Source organism: Petaurus breviceps, unplaced genomic scaffold (genome assembly GCF_028583685.1).
Source record: "Petaurus breviceps papuanus isolate PSGF00001 unplaced genomic scaffold, PetGlider_PUasm1.0 188, whole genome shotgun sequence".
Lineage (NCBI taxonomy): Eukaryota > Metazoa > Chordata > Mammalia > Diprotodontia > Petauridae > Petaurus > Petaurus breviceps.
The window spans coordinates 16,384,328-16,407,747 of NW_027185804.1; the positions used below are offsets into that span (position 1 = coordinate 16,384,328).

Below are 23,420 nucleotides of genomic sequence, written 5' to 3' on the forward strand. Positions count from 1 at the left end.
AGAGAGGAGAGGGAAGAAAAGAAGAGGGGAAGCAAAGAAGAGGGGAGAAAAGAGAGGGGAGGGAAAGAGAGGAGAGGGCAGGAAAGAGAGGAGAGGGCAGGAAAGAGAGGGGAGGGGAGGAAAGAAGAGGAGAGGAATAGAAAGGACAGGGAAGAAAGGAGAGGGGAGGGAAGGAGAGGAGAGGAATAGAGAGGGGAGGGGAGGAGAGGAGTAGAGAGGAGAGGGAAGAAAAGAAGAGGGGAAGAAGAGGGGAGATAAGGAGAGGAGAAGGGAGGGAAGAAGAGGAGAGGAGGGGATGGGAGGGGACAGGAGGACAGGGGAGAAGAAGCAATGGGAGGAAGAGACACCTATGAGAGAAAAAAAAGATAATGTGAAGATCTTCTAGCTCAAGATTCCATATACTGAGGTCTCCCTTTGGACCTTGTTACTGTTACCATGCCTTTTGAGCCTTAGTTATTTCACCTTTTCAAGAACTAGCCATTTTGCCTCTGATTCACCTTGAATTCTGACAGTAGATTTGGTTAAGAAATCAGAAATACTTGTCTAAATTTAGAAAAAGACAAGATGGAATGACTGACCATGAAACTGGGTGGATGAATGAGGAACTCATAGTGCCATAAACAGATTGAGAGTTGGAAGGGACCTTAGAGACAACCAACTCCATACCCCTCATTTTACCAATGAGGAAAACTGAGACAAAGCAAAAGAAACTAGCTCAGGATCCCATAGTTAACAATTATCTGTGGCAGAATTTGAATTCAAGTCTTCCTAACTCCAAGCTCTATTCACTGTGGCTTGTGTGTGTGTGTGTGTGTGTGTGTGTGTGTGTGTGTGCTTGTCCTGTTTCTTGGGGGTAAAGATTAGTTTATTTTTTAAAGATTATACTGTGGCATTCATGCTATTCTAGACTCTGGGTGGAGTTCAGATGAAAGAAAGGGTGGGGGAGTACAGAGAAAAAGACATGGAAACTTACATGTTCTATGCCTCAACTAGCAAGGCTCAAGGTATGAACTAATAAAGTAATCTATGTTATAAGTATTATAAACATCCAGGAAACATACAAACAATTAGGTCTTCTAACTGAACTTCCTATGCCTTTTTATGCAACCCTTTGTGACTTTCAGCAATCGTTTTGAGCTAGGATTGCAGAAAAAAAAAATTGAAAAGAACTGTATATTTCAAATCTTACCAAATACTTATCCACAAAGTCTCCATATATAAACCTAACGACAAATAATTTTTTTCAACTATACATATTTTGTGCTTAGCACCAGGAGCATCACAAAAAGGCACAGAACAAAATACCTTCCCTAGAATACTTATAATCTACCTCAAAGACCAACCTTGAGGAGAACATTAGTTCTTTGAAGGGTTATAGAAAGATTAGTTGGTACAGCAATGCTAAGAATACCAAAAAGAGATGGACTGAAATTGAAAGTGCTAGCTAGGACTACTATTGGGTATAGATGAAATGATAATGAATAAGGGAATGCAGGGCTAATCTTATAAAGATTTAGAGCTGAAAGGAACCTCAGAGATTATATAGATCAATAGATATGATTTTCTGACTCCTCTTATGGAGAAAGTCTTTGGGAAGGCGAGATCAATTCTATAGTAATTTCATATGGAATTTCTCTTTATATCTCTTCCTGAAAAGTATTATACAGAAATGCTGATGATTGATGTGGATTTATTTTATATCTTGCAAGGAAGTCTGCTGAAGTTATTATTTTGATTAATTTTTCATTAACTATTTTAAGTATACCATCATATAATCTGCAAAAAATAATAATCACTTTTAAAATCTATGGTTATTCCCTTAATTTCTTTTTCCTGTCTTATTGCTAGAGCATTTCTCATACTGTATGAAAAAAAGTGGTTTTAATGGACATCCTTATTTCACCCTTGAATTTATTGGAAAGGATTCTAGTTTATCTCCATTAAAATAACTGTATTTCTTGGTTTTAGTTATATATCCTTGTTATAATTTTAATGGAAGATCCACTTACTTCTGTTTTCTAATGTTTTAACAGAAATGAGTATTATATTTTTCAAAAGCCTTTTCTCCATCTCTAGATATTATCAGATGATATATACCAACTGATAAATGGTCCAAGGATAAGCAGTTCTCAAGAGAAGAAACCCATGGCTATCAACAGCCACCTGGAAAAAATACTCCAAATCACTACTATTTAGAAAAATAAAAATAAAGTAACTAAGATGCCTCCCTACACCCATCAGACTGATGAGAAAAATGTGAGAAAAAAATATTAGAAATATGAGAAAATATGAGAAAAAAAAAATGATAAATGTTGGTGGGGTTGTGAAAAAACAGCCACATTGGTGGACTTGGCTATGAGTGCATCATTCTGGCAATTCAGAATTTACACACTAAAAATTACTAAGTATCGTATGTCCTTTGATCTGGCTATACCAGCTAAGATGATACTTTAAAAGAAATCTAAGAAAGAGGAAAAGGTCGTTTATTGAAAAAAAAAATTTATAACAGCTCTTTTTTTGTGGGGGAGGCAGCAAAAGCTTGGTAACTAAAAGGATATCCAGCAATTGAAGAACGGATGAATAAAGTGTGATATATGGATGTGATTGAGTACTATTGTACTGAAAGAAATGAGGAAAGAGATGAGTTCAGAAAGACATAGAAAGAGTTATATGAACTGATGCAGAATGAAGTAAACAGAACTAGAAGAGCAATTTATACCATGACATCAATATTTTTTAAATGAATGGTATTAAGGAGTTTTGTAAATTCGTTAAGAATGAAATAAGCAAAATCAGAAAAACAATTTATATAGTAATAACACTGTAAAAAAACAAACTTTGAGAGCCAATAATTATGGCCAACACAATATTCATTCACAGTTCCAAAAGACCAACGATGAAACATGATATCCATTACAGAGAAGTGACATATTTAGAGTGCAGAATGAGGTATACAGAGCCATTGAGCTAATTTCTTTTGCTTAACTCTTTATATTTCTTGTAATTTTTTTTCAAATGGAGATAGGGGTGATGGTGCCATAAATGTAAAAATGCACATTCTGAAGAGGTCACTTTATTACTAGTTTTACTTAACATTTTTGCTTAGTTACAAGATATCTCTCATGAACAAGGAGTAATCTGTAAATGTTTGTCATGTAATAACCAAACACATCAATAAATTTTAAAAGGAAGGATAGATAAAAAATAACAGGTGAAACTTAACATAAGTAAAGGGATGGTAAGAGAGGACCTATCTGTCCTGACTCTACATTCTAAAAGAATTGGTTTGGGGTCGGCTAGGTGGTGCAGTGAATAGAGATCATCAGCCCTGGAGTTAGGAGGACCTGAGTTCAAATCCGATCTCAGACACTTAACACTTGCTAGCCGTGTGACCTTGGGCAAGTCACTTAACCCCAATAGCCCTGCATTCACCCCTCCAAAAAGCAACAACAACAAAAGAATTGGTTTCTGTGAGCAGCCATTCAAAGCTGCCTTTGAAAAATTGAGAAAAATCATAGAGCACCCATGGGATTAGAAGGAAAGTATTCTTTTTTAAGGAAGAGTGTGGGGTCTTCAAACTATAAGTAGGTGACCTTGATGTTGATGAATCAGTCAGTTATTATCTATTAAGTATCTCATTCACTAGTCACTATGCTAGTTACTATATTAAGTACAATGAATGAAAAATACCTGCTCTCAAGGAGTTTACCTTCTAACAAGGGAGAAAAGAAGTACAAAAATGATATGCAGAATAAATGTAAGTAGAATAAATATAGTAGTTTCATACTTTCTGATCTTTGTAATTGTTAATGCCTCCTATCTGAAACTACTAAAGAGATACTCTACTAAAATGGTAGTTTCAGAGGAAAGGATTGCAAGGATCAGAAAAGGCTTTATATGGAAGATGATGCTTGAGTTGCACACTATGAAATACAAAAATAACTCAGGAGAGACTGTAGCTGGATGCACACACACACACACACATCTGGGAAACATTAACATAGAGTTGATAATTAAGCCCATGGGAGCTGAAGTCACCAAGAGAGAAAGTGCAGAGAAATAAGACTAAGGAGACTGGGACTGATGTTTGTCAAAAGACACACAGGGGACATTATAGAGATGATGAACCTTCAAAGGACACTGAGGAATAATTGGGGTGGGGGGGAGGAGAACCAGAAGAGAGTTTTGTCATGAAATCCAGAAAAGAAAGAATATTTAAAAGGAAAGAATGATGATCTATGTAAAATCCAGCAGATAGGACAAGAAGGCTTAGGATGACTGTGAAGGACTATCAAAATTAGGTAATTACAAAATTATTGGGAGCTTTTGAGACAGTACTTTTAGTTGAGTGATGAGGTAGGAACCCAGATTACAAAGGATTGAAGATTGAGTGAAGGGGAAAGATTTGAATGCATCAAATCTAGAAGCTGGACTGAGCAAGTGTGATAGTAATGGCAATTAAAGATTCCCCTGTATTGGGCTTGGTTTTCAAATTGATTGTATTAAAACCCAGAGTTTGTTAATCCCACCTGTGGGATGGACTTTTTGATGTGAAAAGAAAGTCCTGACTGGGAGGAGCTGGTGACGTAGATTTGGAGAGACAAGAGAGAGGCGGAAGTTCTTTTTGGAAGCAGCACCTCGTGGAGAGGCAGAGACTAAGAGATTGCTGGTGGCCGCTTTGAATTGCCCTGGACTTTTGAGACCTGCCCCCTGAGCTGCCAAGGACTGAGGAGACATGGCTGTTTTGCTGGTACTTTGTCTGTCTGTTTTGATGTTATTTTGCCAGATTTGTCCACTGGTGAAAGACTGTCCTGTTGAAGAAGTCCTGGAACCTGGCATTTGGTTAAGAAGGCCTGAGACTGTCCTGCAGACAGAGAGTGAATACTGTCCACTGGTGAGGGACAGTACTGAGAGTGAATACTGTCCACTGGTGAGGGACAGTACTGTTGTTGCAGGGGTCTGGAGACTGTCCGGCAGACAGAATGAATACTGTCCACTGGTGAAGGACAGTGCTGTTGTTGCAGGGGTCTGGGAGCCTTTCTGTTGGTTCAGAAGCCCTGAAGAAGGATTTTCTTGTTGTATGTTTACAGAAATCCTGGGAGAGGGCTTTGCTAATGTGTTCAGGGGTTCTAGGACTGTTCTACAGACAGAGGATAAATTCATGAAGGGACTGGCAATGTATCTTATGGCCTTGCTAAGCCTTGTCTCTCCAGGAACTAAGATTGCTGAGAACTTGCCTCGTGTCAAGATGAAGAAAAGACCTCCATTTGGGTATTAAGTGCTGTGTTTAAACTTGATGTAACTCTGGGGTAGATTCAATTGTGATCCAGGGGTGGGGAACTTTTGACCTTTTTGTGTTCTATGGTTGAGCAAATGAATGTATTTTACTTATGTTTGGAAACTAATCTCCATTTGAGAAGAGGGGCTTTGTGGTGGACTTAATTAAGGTATAGCCTAGGGGTGGAGAAGTATTTGGAACAGAGACTTTGTAATTGATTGAATGATTGGAAAGTCCTGGGGTGGGGTAGGCCTTGGAGATGATTTAATCACACTTAGTAAATGCTGTATTTTGAATGATGTCATGTTTTGATCTTCTCTGTTCTGGGTTTGTTACTGAATAAAATAGAGAGCACCTATGCTGGTATTTTGAACCTGGGAAGTTGCCTTTGCTTGGTATTACATTACAGCAAGCGAGGAGAGATATATGATTGGCAATGTTTGGGGAAGACAGGATTTAGCTTAAGTTGTTTGGTTTCTTTTGTTGTTTGTTTGTTTTTTTAAGAATGGAAAACACTGGATATGTTTACAGGCAGTAAGGAAAAAACCAATAGATATAGTCTAGTCAACTGGTAAACATTTATTAAGCAACTAAAATCTGTCAGGCACTGTTCTAAATTTTGGAGATAGAAAAAAAGTTAAAGGACAATCCATGCTCACAAAGAGATGAGAGTCTAAAGAGAGCTCACAGCCCAATTAGTGAGTGTGGATGGTTGAGGTAGTAATCTCTTTGGGAAGACAGAAAAAGATAGAATTTGGGCACAAGTAAAAGGGATTGGCCTTGGCAAAGGAGAATGGACTTCTCATTATCAGAGACTGGGGGAAAGAGAAAAAGGTGGAAGGATTCACTAAAGGCTTTAGAGATGAGGAGAACAGGAAACAAAGGAGCTCACATAGAAAGGCCTAAATTTGTTTCATTAAAGTGTGATTGTTGTCTGAGAAAGATAGAAGGGGGAGGTTTAAGAACCCTAAAGATGTTACACATACTTACATTTACACACACACAACAGCTATGTGACACAGTGGATAGAGTGCTGAGCCTGAAGTCCAGAAGACTCATTTTCCTAAGTTCAAATCCAGCCTCAGACACTAACTAGCTGTGTGACCCTGGGTAGGTCACCTAACCATGTTCACCTCAGTGTCCTTATCTTTAAAATGAGCTAGAGAAGGAAATGGTAAACCATTCCAGTATCCTCACCAAGAAAACCCCAAAATGGGGTCACAAACAGTCGGACACAACTAAACAAAAACAATTATAGAGACAGAGACAGAGAAAGAAAGAGAGACAGAGAGAGATGTATGTATGTATATTTGCATACATGTATGAATTATTTAATTTTAAAATTATCTTCATTTCTAGATATATCCTTCCCTTTCTTCTCCCCTCTAAAGAAACCCATCATTTGTATCAAAGAACAAAAAAAGAGGAAAAAGTTTTTTTTAAAAAGTTCTGCAAAACTAGCCAGTATATCAACTAAGTCTGAAAGGATATGCAATGTTCCACACCTCTATTTTCTTTTCTCACCTTATCTTTGGGGTCAGATGAGATAGCATTCAATTTCTTTCTTTTTCCCTTTTTTCCCTCCTTTGGAGCAACCTACTTGACCCATCCTAGCCATGAATTGACCTAACAGCCAAGACAAGTAAGGGAATAACTCAATTGACTACAGCAAATCTGGAAATGAACTTGGTGGGGGAACATTTAGAGCAACTAATTGAAGAAGGAATCCACTGTTCCCAGACACCAAAGGATAGAGTAGAGTGTGTTCTCACTTTGGACAAGTATGCATGCATGCATGTATGTATGTATGTGTACACACACATATATACATGCATATATATACACACACACACACATTTGTCTGCTATACCCATTTTCTTGGTAAACGTTCCTTCGTAAAAATGAATTTCTAATTAGTCAAATATTGGGGAGCTGTTAAATGGTTCTCATTACTGGGGGAACATGCTGGCCAGAGGTGCATGAGGAACAAGAGCCACCCTTCATGGTTATTCCTAAAACATTGGGTGAGGAGAGAAGCAGGAGCTGAGCTCTGGGGACTGAAGCTGTGCGTCCCAGTGTGGATGGGTGAGCCTCTGCACTACAAATGGAAATCAATACTTTAAAAAACTGCAAGCTGGCCATAGACTAGAGTAGAATACCTCATTAAACACCAAAGATTTACGTCTTTAATTTGTAGTTAACGGCAGCTGCAGAAGGATTTTTAAAAGAAGCACCATGATAGTAGCAGAATCCTATAGTCTCAAAGGCAGAACGGAACTCAGAAAATATCTCACCCAAACCACTTGGCACCTGATCAACAATTCCATATATTCTGTCCAGTCCCTGCTTGAAGACTTTTAGTAAGGAGAAACACTGACTAGATTGAAGGGCAGGTGGGAGATTAAGTATTGATTCCCTCATTATTTTCTAGCAGTCATTGTAGGTAATAAATATGCCCTGGTCAAGAGACATGTGACAGGGTACTGTGAACTCAGCCTGCTTACCTACATTCACCTTGCTTGAAGATTTCCAATTTTAACTATCACCTATGTGAATATGCTCATCAATTGAATAAATTAATTAATTAATAACCCAAAACATTGACTTGTAGTGGAAGGATAACCACAGACTGACTTGCACTACATTGGTCTATATCTGATACCAAAAATTTGAGATTGTTCCTAGTATCTTGGATCCTCTCCAAGCCAATGGAGCTTTCATGGGAGACATGGACAAGAATCATTCATGTGGCCTGGAGGAGTTGTGATGTGTACCTTTGGAGGGAATATCCACATCCATGAGGTCTCTGGTCCAAGAAAATATTCCTATGTTACTTCTGTTTCTTTCCTTGTCTACCTCAAGTACCACTTTATAATTTTAAAAATACAAACCATTGATAGACTAATCTTTTCCAGCTTAATCATTTAAAGAAAAGCTTTAGTAAGTTCACCAACACAGGGACCTGTGTGCTTGGGGATTTTTGTTGCAGGTCTATAAAGCAGAAATAATATAAGAAAGTTAATATCTGAAAGCATATATAAACATTTACTTTCTGGCTAGGGGCCAAGTTTCAGCAGAATATAAATTTTTATGGACACTCTAATAAACTTATGCCACTTCAGGGCAAACTAAAACCAAACTGTAATGGAAACACTGACATAGTCCAGAAAATGCTTTAATTTGCTGGGCACAATATTGTAAACACTCAGCAGGTTGGAAGGTCTGGAATGAGTTGAATCAACTGTGAGGTTTCATTTCTGTTTCAACTTAACCTCTGTTTCTTTGCTGGTTCAGAAGATGAGGTGGCCTTCTGCCTTGGCAAGACTGATTTTGCCACCTGTGCCATTGAGCCCTGTCCTTTCTCCCTACTTCCCCTCCCTTTCTTTTAATCCCTCTATATCTCTCTGACCCCTATGGCTCTCCTTAGACCAAATTTGCATTGATATTAATTCTCTATGCCAGCAAAATCACAGGTCCAGTCCAAATCCCTGATTCACACATGAGTCAACTGAAGTTTAAATATTAGGGTTTAATATCAGAGCTTAAATGATCCAAGAAGTACACAGTAGAGTCAAGGTTTATCAAAGGATTATCATTCCTGAGCTAGAAGGGACCTCGGGGGCCACGTGGCCCAAATAGGGAGCCCCATTTCCACTCTGCTTTGAAACGGACACAAAATGGAACAGTCAATTTTCTGCTCTTCAGAAATGTTTGCAATGAGAGAAAAATCAACATAAAAATGTGTTTTCAAGTCACAGCACTATATGCTACTGCTTCCAAGTCAGCCAGGCAGTCTAGATGCTAGGACTTAATGTTACTTGATGCCCATGTCACTGCTGTACCATGGAAAAGACTTGGCACTGCCTGGCTTCTTTCCTAAAGACTTCATAGGAAGAAGAACATTGACATTTACAGAGTGCTTTAGTGGCAAATGGCTTTATATAAGTATATTAAATCTAGGTCCTGATTAATATAAATAATGAATCCCGATTCTCTGAATTCATACCACACATTTCCACTGGACTAGAACCAATAATCATATTTTACATAACTATATAATTCAAATTCAAATATCTGTGACCAAATTCATTATTCACATTGATAGGTATCCAGTTCTTTAAATCTCTTAAATCACTTACTAGCTATGGAGCCTTGGAGAAGTTTCTGCCTCAGTTTCTTCAATTGCAAAAAAGACACCTGCTTTTTACAGAGTTGTTGTGAGAATCCAATGAGATTATCTTGTGGTGCCTTCCACTTAATAAAGGCTTGTTCCTTTCCCTTCTTCTTGGTTGGTTGGTTGCTGTCCTTCATTCCCAAAGAGGGTCAAAATGACACGACCATATTGGAATTAAGTAACAGTGTTTCCAACTGTGGCTGATCAGACCAATACAAGTTTGGAATGCTCTACCACAATGGGCACAATGTTGGCCACAATGGTCTCTCTGAACATTTGGAAGGGAGATGTCTCTAAATTTGTACATCTCCACTTTCTTTTGAGCTACTGCAATTATGCTTAGTTCATAGAACACATCACTTCTTTGATGCAGGCACATCATGCTGGCCAGTCCTTTGCCAGTGTCTCCCATGTCACACAATCAACCCCAAAATTCTTCAGAGAGACCTTCAGAGTGTCCTTGAACTGATTCTTCTGACCACCACGTGAGTGACTTACTTGCTTGAGTTCTCCATAAATTAGTCTTTTAGACAATTTACTGCACTCAAACAATGAGGTCAGCCCATCAGAGCTGCACTCTCTGCAGTAGAGTTAGAATGCTTGGCACATTCAGTTCAGTATCTGGTACCTTTTCCTGCCAGCCTAGTGAAGTAGGTAGTATAGATGTTCACATTTTACAGTTGAGCAAATTCTGGTTCAGGGATATTGAGTGTCTTACTTAGGGTCACACAGCTAACAAAATGGCAGAGTTGAGGCCATGAATCTGGGCCTCCAGACTTCAAATCCAGTGCACTTTTTTCTACCCCATAATCTATATAGGTGTAATAAGTAGCAATAGCAATTAGACTTCTGTGCTAGAAATTGTCTTTGAAATACTACTAAGGTGAAAACCATTTTTCCTCAGATCTCTCAGCACTGACCCCCAAACATGTCAAAGTTAAAGGAAAATTGTTTTCCATGTACCCATCCACCTCACATGTATGAAAAATCTGAGATTAGGGTCGTCGGGGCGGAGCCAAGATGGCCGAGTAGAAGCACTACTCTCCCGCAGCTCCGGCTTCCACCTTCCCCAATCCATGTAAAAAGGGGGACTCTAAACAAACTTTGGAGCTGCAGAATCCACAAAATGACACAGAGAAGCTAACCTCCCGCTGAGGACAGCCCGGCAGGCCAGCAGGAATCCAGAGCAGAGCTCTGGGAACCAAACCCCATCCCACGCTGAGGCTTTAGCCCCAGGGTGATCCTGACCAGCCGCTGGCCAGAAGGACTCCAGATCAGCAGCAGCTGTAGCCGTTTCCAGATTTATCAACACATACATGCAAAGGACAAAGTGAGAGGCCAGTGCAGTCTGGACTTTGGGATCAGTAAGTGGGAGTGCGTGGATTTTACCCCCGGGGCAAGAAGCCACTGAGACACCTGCAGGGCCAGCCAGTGCCACATGGCAGCTTCAGCTCCTGGCCTGCAGAGTGTAGGGGACCAAGCACCAGTCTTAGGGGTAATCGCTCTTGCTTTAACCTGTTTGGATCTGGATTGCAGTCTAGGGTGGAGGTTCTGGGGTGTGTGTCCAGCTTGCCAGAGCATGTAGAGACCTCAAAGAGGGCACCCATCTAATACCTCGGCAGCTGAGAAAACCCCAGCATTTGGGACAAAAACTCCCCTGTCTGGTGGCAGAGTCCTACTGTGGCAAAAAGCCCAAGTCAAATAATTAAGTGGCAAAATAAGCAGGCAGAGGAAACAAAGCAGACAGAAGATACCAACATTACACTGCTATTTTGGGGACAAGAAGGAGCAAGGCATGGAACAGGAGGAAAACAGTGAGGTCAGAGCTCCTGCACCAAAAGCTTCAAAGGAAAATACAAGCTGGTTACAGGCCATAGAGGACCTTAGGAAGCAGATAAGAGAAGCAGAGGAAAAATTGGGAAGAGAAATGAGAACAATGAAAGAAAATTATGAAATGAGAGTCAACAGCCTGACTGAGGAAAATAATACCTTAAAAAACAGACTGACTCAAATGGCAAAGGAGGCCCAAAAAAGCAATGAGGAGAATGCCTTACAAAGACGAATCTGCCAGATGGAAAAAGAATCTCAAAAGCTCAATGAGGAGAATCATTGCTTCAGAATTAGATTGGAGCAAATGGAAGGTAATGACTTTATGAGAAATCAAGATGCTGTTAAACAGATCCAAACAAATGAAAGAATAGAAGGCAATGTGAAATATCTCATGGGAAAAACCACTGACCTGGAAAACAGATCCAGGAGAGATAATTTTAAAATTATTGGACTACTTGAAAGCCATGACCAAAGTAAGAACCTAGAAAGAATCCTCCAGGAAGTTCTCAAAGAAAACTGCCCTGATATTTTAATACCAGAGGGCAAAATAGAGGTTGAAAGAATACACTGATCACCTCCTGAAAAAGATCCCTAAAAGAAAACTCCTAGGAATATTATAGCCAGTTTCCAGAATTCCCAGATAAAGGAGAGAATATTACAAGCAGACAGGAAGAAACAATTTGAATATTGTGGAAACACAATCAGAATAATCCAGGATCTGGCAGCTTCTATACTGAGGGATCAAAGAGCTTGGAATATGATATTCTGGAGGTCAAGGGAGCTGGGATTAAAACCAAGAGTCACCTACCCAGCAAAAACTGAGTATCATGTTTCAGGGGAAAATATGGTTATTCAGTGGAATAGAGGACTTTCAAGCATTCTTGCTGAAAAAACCAGAGTTGAATAGAAAATTTGACATTCAGATACAAGGAGCAAGAGAAGCAGGAGAAGGTAAACAGGGAAAAGAAATTATAAGGAACTTATCAAAGTTGAACTATTAACATTCCTACATGGAAAAACAATAATTGTAACTTATGAAACTTTTCTCAGTAGTTGAAGGGATTAGAAATATATATACATATATATGAGGGTATGTGGGCATATGAATACATATGTGAATGTGTATATATATGTTTACAGGTATACATAGATAGAGGGCACAGGACCCAATTTAACAGGAAGGGATGATACTTAAAAGGTGAAATTAAGAGGTGAGAGGAATATAATGAGAGGAGATGGGGAGAGACAGAATGGGGTAAACTATATCATACAGAAGAGGCAAGGGAAAATGGTTACAATGGAAGGGAAGAATAAGAAGGCAAAAGGGAATGGTACCACCTTATTCCCATTGAATCTGGCTTGAGGAGGGAGTGAAATGCACACTAAATAGGGGATTTCACCCTCCAGGAGAATAGAGGAGGAAGGGGATGAAAGGCTGGGGGGGGGAGGGAAGTTGGAAGCACCCACTTTTGAAAAGGGATGGGATCAAAGTAGAAAATAAACAAGTGGGAAGTGGGATAGGAGGAAGGGAAATATAGTCAGTCTTTTACAATATATATCTACTATGTTATTGTTCTGCATTGGCCACACATGTACAACCTATACTGAACTGCTTATCTTCCCAGTAAGGGTGGGTGACAAGGAAGGAAGGGAATGAATCTGGAATTGAAAGTTTTAAAATCAAATATTCAAATACATGTATGTATATATATATATATATATATATGTGTGGGGGGGTATATATATGTATATATATATATGCTATTATTAATACCATCTTACATGTAATTGGGAAATAAGATATACAGGCACTGAGGCATAGAGATCCACTGGAAAAGTCGAAAGGGTTGTGGGAGAAAATATGGGAGAGAACAGATTGGAGGAGGGGATATCCAGTGGGACTGGTATTTTGGGGAGGTGGGTAGGGGAAAAACGGGGAGAAAATTTGTAACTCAAAATCTGGCGGAAATGAATGAGGTAAATCAGAAGTTAATAAAGCAAAAAAATAAAAAAAAAATCTGAGCAGACATTAAGTTGAACCTTCACCAACGGGTTTACTTCCTGAAGTTCCCAAAGGACTTCCCTTAGTGCAGATAAATTTGATTTTTTTTATATTTTAAATATATTGAAACTATTTCAATACAATTGGCTTCCTTTGTAATCCTGAGCATTGTATTTTATAAATTTAAAAACATTCTTCTGAGAAATAGTTCATAAGGGTTAATGAGATTGCCAAAGGGGAGTCCATGACAGAGAAAGGCTATGAACCCCAAACTCGGAAGATGAGTAGATTGTAAATTCTTTGCGAACAAAGGTAGCCAAAGCACACAGAAATCTAGAGTCTTGGAAAGTTGCCTGGAGCAGAGGTATGAAACTACATGAACCCCAACATTCCTGAGTTCAGCAGAAGCAGATTAAAAGCATCATTGGAAAATGCTTAACAAGACAAATAAAAATACACCACCTCACAGAGTATGTTCAAGACTCTTTCTGAATCTGATGCCCCTGGCCTAGATGACAGGGCTAAACAACCAGGACGTGGCAGAGGTGAGACTTGGGCCCAGGTCATCTTGGCTTCAAGGCTGGCATTCCTTCCGTTATGCCAGCTGCTTTTCAAGGGAAAGGAAAGAAAACTGGGAGTGGGGAGGTGGTAGAAGGGGCTGGAAGCTACAGACATGGGATATACACAATTGAGCTTAGCTAGTGAGTGAGGTCTGAAACCTTATGAAATTGGCAGACAGTTGTCTGGGTGGAAAAATTCAAAGGCCTCAAAAGAAGTCTGTCCAGCTTCCAGCGAAACTGAGGTCTATTTGAGAGACTGAGAAACGGGATGGTCAGTGGGGTAGGAATCCAAATTGTTTGCACGGGCAGATCCCAAGTCTCATGGGGAGCTGCAGGTGCTGGGAGTTGTAATGTCTGAGAGCAAATACTTTTAGAGCTCATTTAACCAAATTGAGAAGATGATTCTGCTAACTCCCAAGAGAAAGTTATTTCATAATCTCCATGAGGCTTCCCCTGGCTGTCCCACAGGCTGTGTGAGTAATGGGACTTTTATGGGTCACTCTTTGATGACTGCAAAGAGCTGGAGAAGAGAAGAATGTGTCAGAAGGGTAGTTTTATTACCCATGTCAGTCTTAGATTGGCTTATGCAATTAGCTCTAAGTTTCACTCCATTTCACAATGCTTTTCACATGGTGCTATGTGGAATGATCTTGCCTATTTTCTATTTATTTATTTTTTTAACAAGCACATACTTGGTACATTCTCTGATTCCCATCCACAAACAAGTATGTTATTCTCGGAGCTGGGGTGATATCCCTCCCTGTGCTGGGTGAGGCTTGAGAAGAATTGAAACATTACAATCAATGTTTATGTCTATCCCAACATGCCAACTTTCTCTTTGAAAAAAATGGGCACCTCTCTGAAGTGTGCCACTTTCCATGAGGCTAATGATGTTTGACATGAGCTGATGTTTTAAAATAAAATGACAGCTTGCAATAGTTCACAGAGAGTCTATGTCATTTTCTGGAGGAAACTTCAGACAAAGAACCAATTCCTTCTCCACAGCTGACCCTGGGCAGAAAGAATCCTGAAGGGGGAAAAGTGGGGATTTCTTTAATTATCTTTCAGTGTTTCTCTCTCTGCTCTTGAAGTCTTCCTCCTTCTCTTCCACCCTTTCATTTTAGATGGTTCCCCAAGAAAGTCTGCTGTTTTTCTAGGACTCTCCATAGGATAAGCTGGTCATGACTTGGACTCAGGAGAACCAGGGTTCAAATCAGACCTCTAATACTAGCTGTATGACCTTAAGCAAGTCACTGCACCAAGGCACAGATTTCAATGAGAGGGTAGATGACTTCAAAGATCTCTTTCAACTCTAATTTCACAACCTAATAGAATACCAAGCTTCATTTGGAATTGGTTTACCTCTCAAGGAATTAAGGAATAATTCCCTTGAGACTGCCAGCCTAACCACAGATTCCTCTTCTATTGTCCTAGAGACAACTGGCCAGAGCAGATGGAGCACTTGACATGAAACTGAGAAGCCCTAAGTCCTTGTGCCTCTATTATCGATTTAAAAGGAATAACAAGCTGTACATAATAGATTTGCAGCTTCACATACAATCATCTTTTTTTTCTATTCTACTATGCTATGGAAATGCTTCTTCTATTTCTAATGTTCAGAATAAAATAAACAAATTTTAAAAAGTAAATCCTAGATTCAAATCCCAATATCTGTACCCTGTAGTACTGCTAAACCTCAATTTCTCTTCTCTATAACTGGGGAGATGATACCTGTGTTACTGTATTATTAAGCATGTTGTGGTGTGAGTGAGATAATGTAGGGTTTTCCAAAAGTCATAGTGCGATAACTTAAAACCAAGCTAGACTTTTGGAACATTCCGTAGACATAAAATGCTATATGAAGGCCAGTTATCATTGTTGTTATTCCAAAAGTGACATCAATTTCATGACATTTTTATCCATTCATTTGGAGCAGTAATCTATTGACACAGAGAGAGGTAAAAGTCAGGTAGGCAGCTTAACCACAATGCCCAAGTAGTTCGGCTCAGCTTAATAAGTAAACATAGCTTTTTTGTTCCAACCTGTTTTACCCAGACTAGACTATTTCACTTAGTGTCTAGTCTTTGAGGAAAACAAAATCCATTCTAGGTGGGTTACGGTTGCATGTCCAAATTCACATCACAATTTGTCTCTCCACAGCTGTCTAAAATCTGTATTCCTTCCTTCTGTTGGAAACTGTGTATAGCACCTCTTAAATCAGGAGTGGGGAACCTGTGGCCTTAAGGCCACAAGTGGCCTTCTAAATCTTTAAGTGTGCCTTTTGACAATAGTAGGCCTTAAGGTGGCAGGTTCCCCTCCTCATTCTTAAAAGCTTCTCTCTCCTCTGGCTGGTGCCAAGTTCTATCAGCTAGTTTCTCCTTGTATGGCCTTTTTCACCTCTTCTGGTTACCTCTTTCAAATTTCCTTACATCAAACTGCATTTCTCCTGGCTCTGAATATTCCAGTCACTTCCTTCTGAAATGACCCATTGCCTAATCTACCTAAAGGCATTACCTAACTATGAATATTCTAGTACAAACAGTAACCCTGAGGTGGTATAGTGGATCCCTCACCTTTATAGCTAGAGCAAACATTTAATCAGTTTAATAACAGCATAGTAAAACAAAAGCATTGGGATGTGTTAGCATCCACTTTCATTTAACCAGTAGCTATGATCTCAAACTTTAATCTCCCGACCTAAGCCACCTCCCCAAGCAGAGACTTGGATGGGTATGGGTATTGCTAAAATGGTGGCAGGACCACCTGAACTGTCACAGAAGTAAACATGGGGGGCAACTAGATGGCACAGTGAGTAGAGCACCAGCCCTGGAGTCAGGAGGACCTGAGTTTAAATGTGACCTCAGACACTTAACACTTACTAGCCTTGTGACCTTGGGCAAGTCATTTAACCCCAATTGCCCTTCCCTCCCACCTCCAAAGAGCAAAAAAAAAAAAAAAAGGAAATGTGGACAAGTAGCAAAATCCCATGGAAATAGCTGGATTTGGACTCCAAGAGCATGCAATCTGATCATCTCTATTAGGACTTACTACCTATGTGACCTAAGACAAATCATTTAGCATTTCCGAGTCTCATTTTCCCCATGATTAAAAAGGAGTTGGACCAGATAACCTCTAAAATTTCCCTCCAACTCTAAATCTCATTGTTGTTGAGTTATTTTTCAGTCATATCTGATTCTTTGTGACCTCATTTGGGTTTTTCTTGGCAGAGATCCTGAAGTGGTTTGCTATTTCCTTCTCCAGTTCATTTTACAGATAAGGAAACTGAGGCAAGCAGAGTTACAAGTGACTTGCCCAGGGTCACACAGCAAGTAAGTGTCTGAGGCCAGATTTAAACTCAGGGAGATGAATGTTCCTGACTTCAGGCCCTGAACTCTGAAGGCTGCACCACCTAGCTACCCAAGAGTTCTGAATCCATGATCCTATCATCCTATTATCTGTACAGTATGTGAATCACTTCACCCTGTTACAGGAACTCTGCCTTTGGAGCCGGCTCACATACACTGTGCGGCAGTGAATCCAGAAGTGACTCACCTTTGCATTAGATTGTAAGCTCCTTGAGGGCAGGGACTATTTTTAAATAGCATTTTATTTTTTTCCAGCATGTAAAGACAATTTTTAACATTCATTTTTTATAAAATTTTGAGTTCTAAATCTTCTTCCTCTGCCCCTAGGATGGTAAGCAATTTGATAAAGTTTATATGTGTGCAATCTTGTAAAACCTATTAGGAACCTTTTTTTACTCTTTTTGTATAGTCAAAAAAGTTTATTAAGCACCTACTCTGTGCCGGTTACTGTACTAAGCGCTAGGGATATGAAGAAAGGTAAGAATATATATATATAAGAAAATATAAGAAAAGTCCTTGTGCTCAAGGAGCTAACAGCATAATATTGCAGATTGAAGCATTTGCAACTTAGGTTTTCTTTTTTTTTTTTTTTTTCCGCTTAGATTCTGCCCAGACCTAAAAATATATCTCTCGGCTACTAGGATTTGGGGTGAAGGAAGCAAATAAGATAACAGGTCAGTTGGCATTGTCCCTACCATCTTTAATCTTCAAAAGTTCCCCTACATCCCTCTCATCTGAAGTCCGTTCCCTGTGTCCTAGGCCAATGAAATGGATTCCAAAACATCAGAAGTGCTGACAGGAGCATAAGATTGCGAGAGACCTTACCAACCATATGATCTAACCTCCTTGATTTACAGAAGAGGCCCTAAGGAGGTTAAGTGGTTTGCTCAAGGTTACACAGTGAACTGGAGAAGGAAATGGCAAACCACTCCAGTATCTTTGCCAAGAAAATCCCAAATGGGGTCATGAAGACCTGGACACGACGGAAACGACTCAACAGCAACACAATGTGGGGGATAATTAATAATGACTGAGGAAACATCCAAGCTATCCCATTTATTAGCAAAACAGACATGATAAACAGGTCAATGGAAGCCTCAGTCAGTCCAAGACCCGAATACAGAGTGAAACAGATTTTTATATATTAAAAACAATTAATCAAATAAGACCAATTAATTAAAAGAAAACAATTAACAGGTTACAAGCTAGGATGAAAATTAGGCAATTGGATTTCTAGTTGGAGGAAAGATTGGGGCTTTCCAAGTTGGAAGGGGGGAGAATAAATTTCAGTCGAGTTGGAAGGCGGGCAAGTAGGTTTGGGGGGGGAGGGTCTTTCTTTTCCTAGGATTGAGAGAGAAGGCTTAACTGCAACCATCTGCAATTATCAATCCATGAATGGCCTATACCACCCAGATTCCCATGGAAGATCTGTAGAACAAGATGGAGGATAATACATATGGCAACACAAGATACAGTCTGTATTTATGAGACAGAATCTGATTGGTTCTCTCAATTCCCACATCAGACCAACTCCGTTTTGTACTGGTCTTCAATTCATCAACATATAGTAAGGGTCACAAGCATAAAAGACACATAAAAAGAAATAGTATTTATGTTAATGTTGCCTGCCTCTGATCCAAATAGGGATACACCTAAAATATGTATAGAACTGAAGAAAGCAGTGCTTCTGATCCCAGCCTCTGACAAGTTGACCCCCTTAAAGCAGTTAGGTACTACAATGGATAGAGTGCTAGACCTAGAAAGTCCTGAGCTTGGATCTGGCCTTAGATGCTTACCAACTGTATGACCTTAGGCAAGCCATTTTAACTTCTGTTTGCCTCAGTTTCCTCAACTGTAAAATGAGAATAGTAACACCTTTCTCCCAGGCTTATTATGAGGATCAAACAAGATAATATTTGGGAAGTGCTTAGAACAGTGTCTGGTATAAATTAGGCACTATATAAATACTAGCTATTATTCTTATTAAGGATTGTGGCCAGTACCAGAAGCTTCCCATAAAAGGCAAACTCCTTTTTATCCTCCCAACCACCCACCTCTATCTCCCTTGAAATCCATCTCTGCCTCTTCTCATTCTCTACTGGTCTCAGCTGCAATTTGGACCCAATTGAATCCAATCCTGCCTAGAGTGTTACCTTCCTTACTGCCTAGAGTGTTACCAGCACTCTGACCCAATTACACCATCATGAGCTTAACCATCTGCTTCTAGACTGTGGACAGAGGAATTTATCAAAATAATACAGTCCTCACATTCAGCCAGAACAAATCATTTGTATGAACCGAGGATCCTATCCTCAATTTGTCCTTGTAAGCCCCCCATGTTTTATAGCTTACATAGTCAGTGGTAATCTGGGGGAGTTATAGGCTTATAATCTGACTTGTAACGAGCATCAGAAAGAGCCAAAGGTCTCTCTCTATCATCTTATCTTTCTGTAATTGTTGCACTGCCGAATCTTTCTAGAAATTGTTAGATAGATTGGACCATAGGCCCCTTCCTCATCATTCAGGTGGTGAATGCTGTGGTCCCTTGAATATGGAGAAATTATTAATAGCTAATGATTGGGGGAAATTCAGAGTTCTCCCTTTTTTTTCTATTTCCAAGACCTCAGTGTCTGAAGGTTGAGCTAAACTTCTCCTCTATCTGATCAAACACAAACTTTTTTTTTTTAAAGCAATTGGGGTTAAGTAACTTGCTCAAGGTTATACAGCCAGTTATTTCTGGGTGTGGTGCTAAGTATCTGAGCCCAGATTTGATCCCAGGTCATCCCGACTCTGGGGCTACTGCTCTTACTCACTGTGCCACCTGGCTGCCCCTGATCAAACCCAATCTTACCAGAAATCTCTAGCTCTTAGGTAAATTATATTCAATCAAACTTGGATTGGGGCAGCTAGGTGGCACAGTGAATAGAGCACCGGCCCTGGAGTCAGAAGGACCTAAGTTCAAATCTGGCCTCAGACACTTAACACAAAAACTAGCCATGTGACCTTGGGCAAGTCACTTAACCCCAACTGCCCTCCAAAAAGGGAAAAAAAAAACTTGGGTAGAAACAAATATTTCTGTCTAGAATTTTTTCTTTTGTCTAGATTGCCCAAGGCTGGGGGTGGTCTGGGTATAGGAATAGTCTTTCTATGCAAAAGTGACATATCAATCTCAGTCCATCAATGTAGTAAACCTACTTCTCTTTGTAAAGTCCATCTCTAATTAAACTGTTGATCAATTGGAGTCGATTGCCTGCCGTTTAAGGAAACACTTCTTGTACAAAGGGATAAAAAGCTTACAAAGCATCCATTCTCTCTTTCTGATGGAATGAGAGGATAACAAGCTTCGGAGAAGCAGCTAAGGTTTGTTGGAGGCAAGATCACGATCCAAGAACAGACTGAACTGTTACTCAGAGTCCAAGGAATGATAAAAATGATGGTGCGAAAGTGAAAGCCTCAGCTCTTGTGTTAGGTGCAGACCATTCCCGGGGAAGGACCTTTGGCTCAAGAAGAACAAACAAAAGAATTAGCATTGACATAAGAAAATGTCTAGAGAGCCTCCTTACCTGAATTCCCCAGACTACCTAAAGGACTGCCTTATGTGAAGACTGAGCTGCTCTCCAAGGTTTTTGAAAAATCAGTTGGATGTCTGATCTGCAACCCTTTGTTAATTAGGTTCAGCATAGGTTGTTTGAGGATAAAAACAATTATGTAACTATGGCTTAAGACAGAAAGATTTCATGGGGGTATTCTTGTTCTTGTTTTAAGCTGAAAAGTCACTTTGAAAGGACTGAGGAAGCCCCCGACCCCAAAATTGTTTTTGTTTTTGCTATTGTTTTAAGTTGAAAAGAGGCATAATGCCAAGCAAAGGCAACTTCCCAAGGTTCCAAATGCCAGCATAGGTGCTCTCCATTTTATTCAGTGACAAATTAAGAACAGATAGAATCAAAATTTAACATCATTTAAAATACAGTATTTACCAAGTGTGATTCAATAATCTCCAAGTATTACCCCACCCCTGGACATTACTGTTCATTTAATCAGTCACAAAGTCCCTCTTCTAAGTACTACTCCACCCCTAGGCTGTACATTCATTTAGTCCATCACAAACCCTCTCTTCTCAAATGGAGATTAGTTTCCAATCATAAGTAAAGTATATTCATTTGTTTAATCACAGAACACAAAAAGGTCAAAAGTTCCCCACCCTTGGATTAGAATTGATTCTACCCCAGAGTTACAACAAGCTTAAGCACAGCATTTAATACCCAAAGAGAGGTCTTTTCTTCATCTTGACAAGAGGCAAGTTCTCAGCAATCTTTGTTCCTGGGGAGACAAAGCTTAGCAAGGCCACAAGATACATTGTCAGTGTCTTCATTAATTCATTCTCTGTCTACAAAACAGTCCTAGGACCCCTGAAAACATTAGCAAAACCCCCTTCCAGGATTTCTGTAAACATACAACAAGAAAATCCTTCTTCAGGGCTTCTGAACCAACAGCAAGTTTCCAATACCTCTGCAACAACAGCACTGTCCTTCACCAGTGAACAGAATTCACTCTCTGTCTGCAGAATAGTCTCAGTAGCTCTGAACCAACATCAAGGTTCCAAAACCTCTGCAACAACAGGATGTCTTTCACCAGTGGACAAAACAACATCAAAACAGACAGACAAAGTACCAGCATAACAGCCATGTCTCCTCAGTCCTTGGCAGCTCTGGGTGGCAGCTCTCAAAGTCCTGGGCAATTCAAAGTGGCCCTCAGCAATCCTCTCAGTCTCTCTCTGCCTCCAAGATGCTGCTTCCAAAAAGTTCTTCTGCCTCTCTCTTTTCTTGTGTCTCTTTAAATTTATGTCACCAGCTCCTCCCAGTTCAGCCCTCTCTTTTCACGTCAACAAGTCCATCCCACAAGTGGGATTCACAAGCTCTGGGTTTTAACACAATCAAACCAAAAACCAAGCCAATACAGGGGGATCTTTATATTCCATTACTATTACAAGATAAAAGTCAATTTTGGAGGACTAATGAATCCCCCGACCTTCAAATTGTAGGCCAGTTACAAAGGGCCCAAAACTAAACCTTGAAAACGATGAAAAGAGGAATCCCTAGTCTCACCAGTTGTGAGGTGATGGACAAAGTGATGGTGCCCACTGCATGGAAAACACCAGATTAGGTGCTTGGAAAACACTACATTAAATAAGACATAAACCTTGTCTTAGAGCCTGTCTGGGCTCCAGCCTGCCCTCTGCTCTACTGGGCTATAAACAGCTGAGTCTTTACTTCTCCCTGGGCCTCCACTTCCTCCTCTTCAAAATCAGGTGGTTGGAAGAGAGAGGCTCTATCTCTAAGGGCCATTCCAGATATACTACTCTAAGATTCCATGATAATTTATAGCAGAAAGCAAATTCAATTTCTCTTCTCATACAAAAGAAATCCATCCTGGGGGAAAAATCAACATTTAGTGGAAAAAAATCTGAATTCAATGTCCACCTTGAGCTATAGTAATCCCAGCAGTGATTCCAGGAAACCAGAGATAGGCTCAGTGTAAAATGAGGGTTGGAATTTAGTGTTTAAAACCTGGACAAACACTTTACTCTTTTTCACTGGCTTTTGAACCTAAGTGGAAACTCGATTATGTAGTTATTCATGCAGAACTGCTATCATTTGCATATGGTCTGTTTAAAAGCTTATAGACCTGGCATGGAGCAAAAGCAAGTCAGTACATGTTTATTTAATTCCACAGAAAGCCGTTCAATATGTCAGGGGGAGGGGGGGAGCTCAAAAGAGCTTAGCTGTGGAAAGCACATATGAATATATTTAAGTCCATGTGTGTGGCCACTGGTTCAAAATCATAAGATCACACATCTCAGCCTAGAAGACACCTCACAGATCACTTGATCCACCCCTCTCCTATTAGTATATGAGGAAATGCAGATCACACAGATAAAATGTCTCCAAGGCAGGATTTGAACCCAGGTCCTCCGACTTTAAAGCCAGTGTTCTTCTACTATTGCACTGTCTCCAAACTATGACTTTCCTCACTTGGAGGGGTGGGGAAAGAAAAGAAGGAAGTAGTGTGCATGTGTGTTTCTGTATCTATCTGGGTTTATGAGAGAGAGAAGAGAAGAGAAGAGAAGAGAAGAGAAGAGAAGAGAAGAGAAGAGAAGAGAAGAGAAGAGAAGAGAAGAGAAGAGAAGAGAAGAGAAGAGAGGGAGAGAGAG

General features: G+C 39.9%; 1 protein-coding gene and 2 long non-coding RNA genes across 3 annotated transcripts in view; 2 read left to right on the forward strand and 1 right to left on the reverse strand.

Moving 5' to 3' along the window:
- The window catches only part of BBOX1 (gamma-butyrobetaine hydroxylase 1), a 519,348-nt gene that overhangs the window by 239,503 nt on the left and 256,425 nt on the right, over window positions 1-23,420 (forward strand). The gene's annotated exons all lie outside the window — the stretch shown is intronic.
- LOC138163780 (uncharacterized) overlaps window positions 1-23,420 on the reverse strand; it is a 62,334-nt gene that overhangs the window by 13,476 nt on the left and 25,438 nt on the right. The gene's annotated exons all lie outside the window — the stretch shown is intronic.
- LOC138163411 (uncharacterized) lies at window positions 4,448-5,651 on the forward strand. Its single transcript, XR_011168878.1, has 2 exons — window positions 4,448-4,894; window positions 5,091-5,651. It is a non-coding gene; the product is annotated as an uncharacterized lncRNA (long non-coding RNA).